We start from the raw sequence: 7,079 nt of genomic DNA, 5'->3' as shown, positions 1-7,079 counted from the left end.
TTTGTTTATTTGTTTTTGACCAGGCGAGTGCCTGCTTGTATTTCATCAACACCGAACTAACCCGCCTGGATCACCACTTTATAGACATTGAGCAATTCTTTGAATTGGTTTATTGTAGCAAGCTGTCTTGTTTATTTCCTTATTTTTTGGCATTTCCTGTCTCATTTGAAATTGGGAGACCAAATAGCTTTTACTACGGGTCATGCACTGGTGACAACAAATAATTGATTTCACTTTAAACAATTTTCAGTTCTGTTTTATTGCTGACCAGCCAATGACCTGAAATATCAAAGGCTCTTAAAACATATGCTGGCATTTCTTTCCTGCACTGTAGTACAACTAATCATGACTTTTATCATATTTTGTTCACAAATTGTAATATTTAGAAAGTATTCAGCTGAATGAAAATGTTATTTCAGAAGCATGCGCAATCAACAAGGCCTCAATGACTCTCACCACATGGTTCACTGGTTTCTGTCACAAATAACCTGATTGCAGCCACATTCCACCCAAGACGAAGATAACATACCCTCTGGGATGATGAATATTTAAAATGCCTTACGAGTATGTGCTCAGCACATGAATATGTGGCATTAAAATTAAAACAGAAGATCCCTCTGCGGCATCCTTCACTTGGGGCAGCGCTTGATCACAAACTTCGAGAAGCTGAAAAATGCTCCATGCGCCGCTCCAGCCAGCAGAAACAATGCAGGACGCAAGTTGGTAGGTGGACCGTTGGCATCCTGCGATTGTGAAGATTTTTGTTTAGTAGATGCTCTTCTTTTTGTAATACTGTTTATTCCTACTTTAACAAGCAGCTGAACTCCTGCAGGTTCTACGAATCATACAAGCATAATAAAATGCAGCAATGCCGAACAATTGGCAGGGTTACCTCAATTTTTCTTTTCTAGGAATGAAAACAATGTAGGTAATCTATGCACAACTACAATCAAACCTTTCAATTTTTATCTACTTCACTCCTAACAAACACACATACACGTTAGACATGTGAGCAAGCTGCTAAATTAATGCCCACAAACTTAATCAGGCATCAGAAATCGGCAGAGAACGACGTGTCACCTTTAAATGGCACTTTTTTGGTTCAAAACACGTAAATGGGTGAGAAAGATACATAATTATGAGTTGGTACCCTCATCTGGTATGGTTTTCAGGCAATGCTTACATCTCACTTCAGTACCTTCAGGTGGTGGAGATCTTTGAAAACTCATTGCGGGCAAGTGGGTTGTTTTCAAGCTCTCGTATCTTGCCAGCATATGCTGGATTCCAGCATTCCCAAATCAACGTGACGACCCGAATGTGGTGGATGCAAGAAAGAATAAGCACACACCAAGGGCGTAGCCGAAGGTGGGGTGGGGGGAGGGGGGGCGGTGCTTCCCCCATAATGTTTTATGCCAAGGCTGGGGTGCGGTTTAAGCAGCCTGAAAAACCGCCTAAAGTCACCTGCAGGCGCGGAATTTGCTCATATAAAGCTGACAACAAGAGCAATGTCAACGTCTGATCCCTGCGCCCACTCTAGATGCTGTACCTGTCAATATATACAGCCCGGCTGCATTTCGCACCGGATACACCGACAAGCGCCGGGAACCTGCCGCGAGCCGATCGAAACAGCCCCACTGTTTCACTGGCGGAACAGCACGGCCGGGGAATGGCAAAACAGCAGGAAAAGCCTCATATAGGCTTACATGTGGTCGGGAGCGTGTCATTCCTTGTCTTTACACTGATACAAAGTATAATCACATGACAGAGCATGTCGCTGTATTTTGTTCAGTCAACTATCAATCCTTGATATGTTTATTTTTCTATCGACATCGCATTTCATTGACTATTGCAGTTCCATAATTTCTGCTGCATAAAAAGCATTGCTCTGCCCATCTTGTATTTCCTCCACATCAACAAAACTACACAATTCTCCTTATTGCGGAGCTTTGTTTTTTTGGCACTATTCCACTGTTTCCTTGACCTCAATTTAGAATCAGCATTCTGTGTTTGCTTAACCGGAATTTTACTGAAGCCATGTCTGTTTCAATTTAACAGATAGAAATAACGAAATTTAATAAGAAACGTGCAACAAGCTCAACATTCAACAGCAGTGCAATCAGGTTTTCCGCTTAGCGCAAGTTCACTACTCACGTTACTAGCACAAAAAATAACAAAAGGCGATCACTTAAAGGAGCCATGAAGAGAAAACAAAAGTTTGTTTTATTCGAAAAATTAGGTGTTTCATAGTACCCCAAGCGCTTTCCCGGAAGCAAATGATGCTTTATTCACTGAGAAATAAGGCAATTTAAGCCAAAATATTAAATCTCCCGCTAAAATTGCACATTTCGTCATGTGAACAATGGCGTTATACGAGCCGGTCCATGAAACATATACTTAGCTCCATTTAGCAACCACATACGGGAGTCGACCGAGACGGCGGCCATTTTAAAAATACTAGTAAAACCTAGTATTACCCGCAGCCCTAGTCATGGAATCGCCTGATCCGGAGAACAAAAGTCTCGCCGAGGAGGAGGAGGAGGAGAAAACTTTATTGGACAGATCCATCGAGCTTGTAAGTGGGCGGGGTCCTCAGTCCAGGACTCCGTTGGTGTGGCCTGCCGTCTTCGCCCTTTCAGCAAGCCAGAGCTGCTTACTTGGGTCCGAGCTGGCAAGTTCACTCTCCCACTGCTCGTATGAAGGACTGGGAATTGGTGCAAGGTCTGGGTTTGAAGGGCATGCCCAAACCATATGAAAGAGCGTTGCTGGGTTGCCGCAGTGCCGGCACAGGGGGTAGTATATTGTGGGGTGAATGGCGTGTAGCCGTGTGGGATGTGGAAATGTATTTGTTTGAAGTTGTCGGAGGGTGACTTGTTGTTCTTTTGTTAATTTTTCTGCCGGTGGCGGGAAGGTGCGTCGTGTGAGCATGTAGTGTTGGGTGATGTCGTTGTATGTAATAAGGAGCTCGGGCTTGCATTTAACAACCTCACACCACTTGAACGCTCAATGCTTCTAAGTGCACGAGAGGCAAGAGTTGTGGGATACGCGGTGGACGGGAAAGCGACCATTCCGCGATAGCCACAACAGACGAACGCCCAGCCGTCGGCACCGCTGCCTCGTCAGCCCTGTCGCAACGGATGAATACAGACTGGTACGTATGTGCCGTATTTTCAATTTTAGTAGCAGTATCGCTTATGCCAGTTGGCCGGTGTCGTGTATGGAAAGCCGTTTGCTCGAGCTCTCTGCTCCGACCAGAAAGATTTGAGCGTCAATGCGCGGTGTGTACGGCAATTTTTTTCCCCAAGGTCAGAGCGCTTTGGCGGCGATTTGACGAAGTCGGCGACGAGCGCCAGCATGTCCGGGTCCCTGCCGTAATCACTTCCTCGGAAATGAAGCGAGCACACTCGTACTTCCTTTAGCTCTCTTTCTCATCCGTTTGCAAAGTTCACAAAACATAGCCACTTGCTTCGCCGAGGTTCGTCGTTGGGCAGCACATGAAAGGAGATCTCACCGGCAGGGATGTCGCACTCCCTCGACGATTTGCCCGTACTACATGGGCATTTCAAAACACAGCAACGAAATTTCATTGTAAAGTGCTCGAACAAACTGAAGTTTTCAGTGGTTGTAAACTGTAAACGAGCTCGTAACGACAGCAGCAAGCCAACACGACCTCCATACCGAAACCTGTGCGACGAGTGGCACTATCTCGTTGCTGCTCTGTGTTCCTTACCCCCCTTGTTTCTATTTTTACCTTTCCTGGTTGGTGATATGACGGCCAACCTCCTGTGAAGGGATTACGATACCAAGCAAGGTCGCGGCTGTGCGTGCTGGGACGGTTCGTTGGCCCCGAAGAGCCTTGAACCCGAAAATTCGTCTGCGCGATGGTGGCGACGGCGAGATGTCGAGTTCGGCTGGCGGTAGTTTCGTACGCATTGGCGTACACGCTTGCGTGTTCGTTCGGAACTTCAACCGTTTACTCCACCGTTCTTTGTCATAAAAAGAATGTGCAGTATGTTTCACGGGCATTTAGCTCGCTATGCAAACTGTTAGCCCTGCCTAACATGCGTTTGCTTTTGCCGGCCTCCGCAAATCGCAGAGCATTCTCGAGTGACATCATAGGTTCTGTTGCAGAAAATGAGCTGGTGGGTCGCGTGATCATTTCCTTTTTTCCTAATTATGTAGTTTATTTGAGCGAAGTTTGCGTTATAAGTGGTGTCGTTATGGTTCTAACGAGGCAATCTTTCGAATGAACCAAACTTGTGTTTTGTCTTCATGGCTCCTTTAAGGACGAAGACGCACGTTTGCTAGCTTCACCGCCATAATATACGAATGCGCCGCATGTACACTCCACTGCGATTCGAAGGTTGTCGCGGGAAAGCTACTCTTTCAAATGAAGCAGAAAGAACACCAGCTTTAGCAAATATTCCATGCAAGTTTCGTTATCGTCGGCGTAGATTAAGGGCAACCAAGTCCAAGTCTGTGCTTGATAACAACGAATGTACAGCTTGAAAACCAAAGGGTGGCGAGTCAGTCGTGCGGGCCATTGTTGTATCATGGAACAGCCAACAAGGGAGCGAAGAGTGCGAAATCTCGATTTTCATGGTTCCGAAACGAAACCGTGGGCTGGTGGCCCGCTTGGCCGCTCGATGCTGGCGCGATAACCTTCAAATCGTGCTCGACTGTACTTCATAGCTGACAAGAAAACTTAATAGTCCCTTTTCTAAAGGAAAATCTAAAACACGAGAATCTTGATAGTAAACACCCAGTGTTGGCCTGCACTTCCGCCCGACGAACTTCAGGGACCGCGCGTCACTCACGAGCGCACTCATGATCACGCTCACGAGCGTGGGTCCGCCTAACCACCTGCTCTGCGGATGAATGAATCGCCCGTGGTGTGCCCACAGACCAGCGAACGGCAATTTAGGTGGTCATCATGATCATCACCATCTAAGCTCCTTAAGGTGGGCTTTGCAGTAGCATTGAGCATACACAAATCGCATGTTAAAGTCAGTTATTTCAAGCTTCGTTTCCAAAACAACGCGCAAGATGCCTTGCCTACATATTTCCCCGTCCCATCTTTTGGTCGACCACGGCCCCCCTCCAACCCCTCCCCCCCGAAAAAAATTCCTGGCTACGCGCCTGGCACATGCCCAATCAGGAGTACGTTCAGCATGCACGTCGGTTGTTTAAAAAAAGGGTGTAATGTATTGCTCAGAAGACTCAATGCTTGCACGCATCTTGGAGCAGCAATGGCCTTAGCAGATGTGTTTGAGTGGTTTTCCTCTCTCATAACATCCACAGTGCTTTCAGGAAAAGCCCCAGGCCTTGCAATTAGCATGTTCCAGTTAAGAATAATGCAGCTGATAATTTACACTTTCAAATCTTTTTCTTTGTGGAAGGATGTTTCTTTATTGGCGGTACAGCACTAGCGTGCGTAAATCGCAGCCTTCAGAACCCCAATCAGGCCTCCTTAAATGGTACAGGCAGTTACATTAACTATTTGAAAAAGTGGACTGCAAGGACTGTCAATTCACATGATATACATCCAAAAAATAGCTAAAAACAGAACTGGTAAGGCTTTATCGAAGACTAAACTACAAAGGTAATAACATTTTTGTGTCACCACCTAAGAAATATGGCTTCACCGTAAACATGACTAACACCAGGAAATTCGTATACATGGTGATTAGCTGCACCAAACTGCTACGCCCACATTATGATTTTGGGTGAAACTGAGTTTTCCGAAATTAACAATAAAGGTTGCCATTTAGCAGCTACATATTAGGTTATGCATGAAACACCAATAATTGTTACGGGGGCGAGAACTTGTACATTCAAGTGATCGAACATTATTCAAGTATGGTAGCCCACTGTGCTACCAAAACTGTTTGAAAACTGACGTTCTGGCGGCCAAACACTGTTGACAATGGTTGTGGCTCTTGTCCGGTTGAATGGAGGGACGTGATGTGCTCAGACCGTCCAGAGGTCTAAAACAGGATGACACATGATTACCACACAGGCAAGAATGGAAATTATTGGGTGCACGAATGTTACAACTCGGGCAACACAACATTCAGCCAAAATCAATACCCGCGTACAGCGGCACCATACACATGGTGAGGTGGCTCGCCGCAAACGCAACGAAGCTTGCGAGGCGCGCACATTCGCTCGCAAACGATTTTCCCTCGCCATTTACAACACGGCACAAACGACAGCGGTGATTAACGAAGCCGTAAACGCTGCGCCGCACAAGTAGCCGCCCGTGTTCTGATAAACTACGCGTAAGACGTGGTTCGCAGTGGTGAACTCTGAAGCTGTTCAATATAGTGCTGCGGAATGGGAAACGTTACTGAGTTACTGAGCGCCACTGCGTTACAGAGCGCCAGTGCGTTCAGCGCTCAATGCAAGCACCCCAATGTTCTTTCGCACATCGCCTTTCTAGAGACAAGCCCTCTAGGTTCAACCTAGCCAGTTCAGTTAAACAATTCACACACGCGGGCTCCTGTTAACGAATCCTTAAAGCGGCGATGACAGCAACAAACGACATCCAGTGACAAGAAATGCGGCAAATGTGACGAGACAGCTTACCGAGAGGAGCCGACGCAGAAGAGCGAGCGACGTTCAGAGGCAAGCGCCAACGAAATTAGCCGTCTTCAGGTGGCAAAGTTGTTCTCAAATACTTCATCGCGAAGTCGAACCCGACAGACATAACCGAAGACGACGAGGTGTCCAATTAATCATAATAACTGCGCTTGTTTAACCGCACGGTCGCACACCACAGTAAACAATCCATGAAAGACGGGTCACGGGATATCTGTTCCGGAATCCGGCCACGCCGCCGCGCGCCGTACTCAGGGTTTCGGCCGTTGGCAAGGAGTTGCGTAAACAAATTAAAACGACAACAATAAATAATTGCATCTTTTACTGAATATAACATAATCTTTAAGTTTATTATTTATTGTGTGTATTATAATAAAGAAGCTTAGATATTTAAAGTTTACAAACACAAAACGCGAACTGAAGCTTTTTGGCGCTCGATTTGAACGTTAAAAAAAGCAGCAGATAGTAAGATAACACTGCGC

At 46.2% G+C, this 7,079-nt stretch overlaps 1 long non-coding RNA gene across 1 annotated transcript; it reads right to left on the bottom strand.

Annotated features, from left to right (window-relative positions):
• Positions 1-592: 592 nt before the first annotated feature.
• LOC144141853 (uncharacterized) lies at positions 593-6,777 on the bottom strand. Its single transcript, XR_013316716.1, has 3 exons — positions 6,586-6,777; positions 5,898-5,984; positions 593-743 (listed from the first exon to the last, which is right to left on the bottom strand). It is a non-coding gene; the product is annotated as an uncharacterized LOC144141853 (long non-coding RNA).
• Between the last annotated feature and the right edge of the window lie 302 nt (positions 6,778-7,079).

Source organism: Haemaphysalis longicornis, unplaced genomic scaffold (assembly GCF_048455015.1).
Source record: "Haemaphysalis longicornis isolate Haplotype H1 unplaced genomic scaffold, Haemaphysalis longicornis Haplotype H1 scaffold_6, whole genome shotgun sequence".
NCBI classification, from domain to species: Eukaryota; Metazoa; Arthropoda; class Arachnida; order Ixodida; family Ixodidae; genus Haemaphysalis; species Haemaphysalis longicornis.
This window is presented reverse-complemented; position numbering and strand designations above follow the sequence as displayed.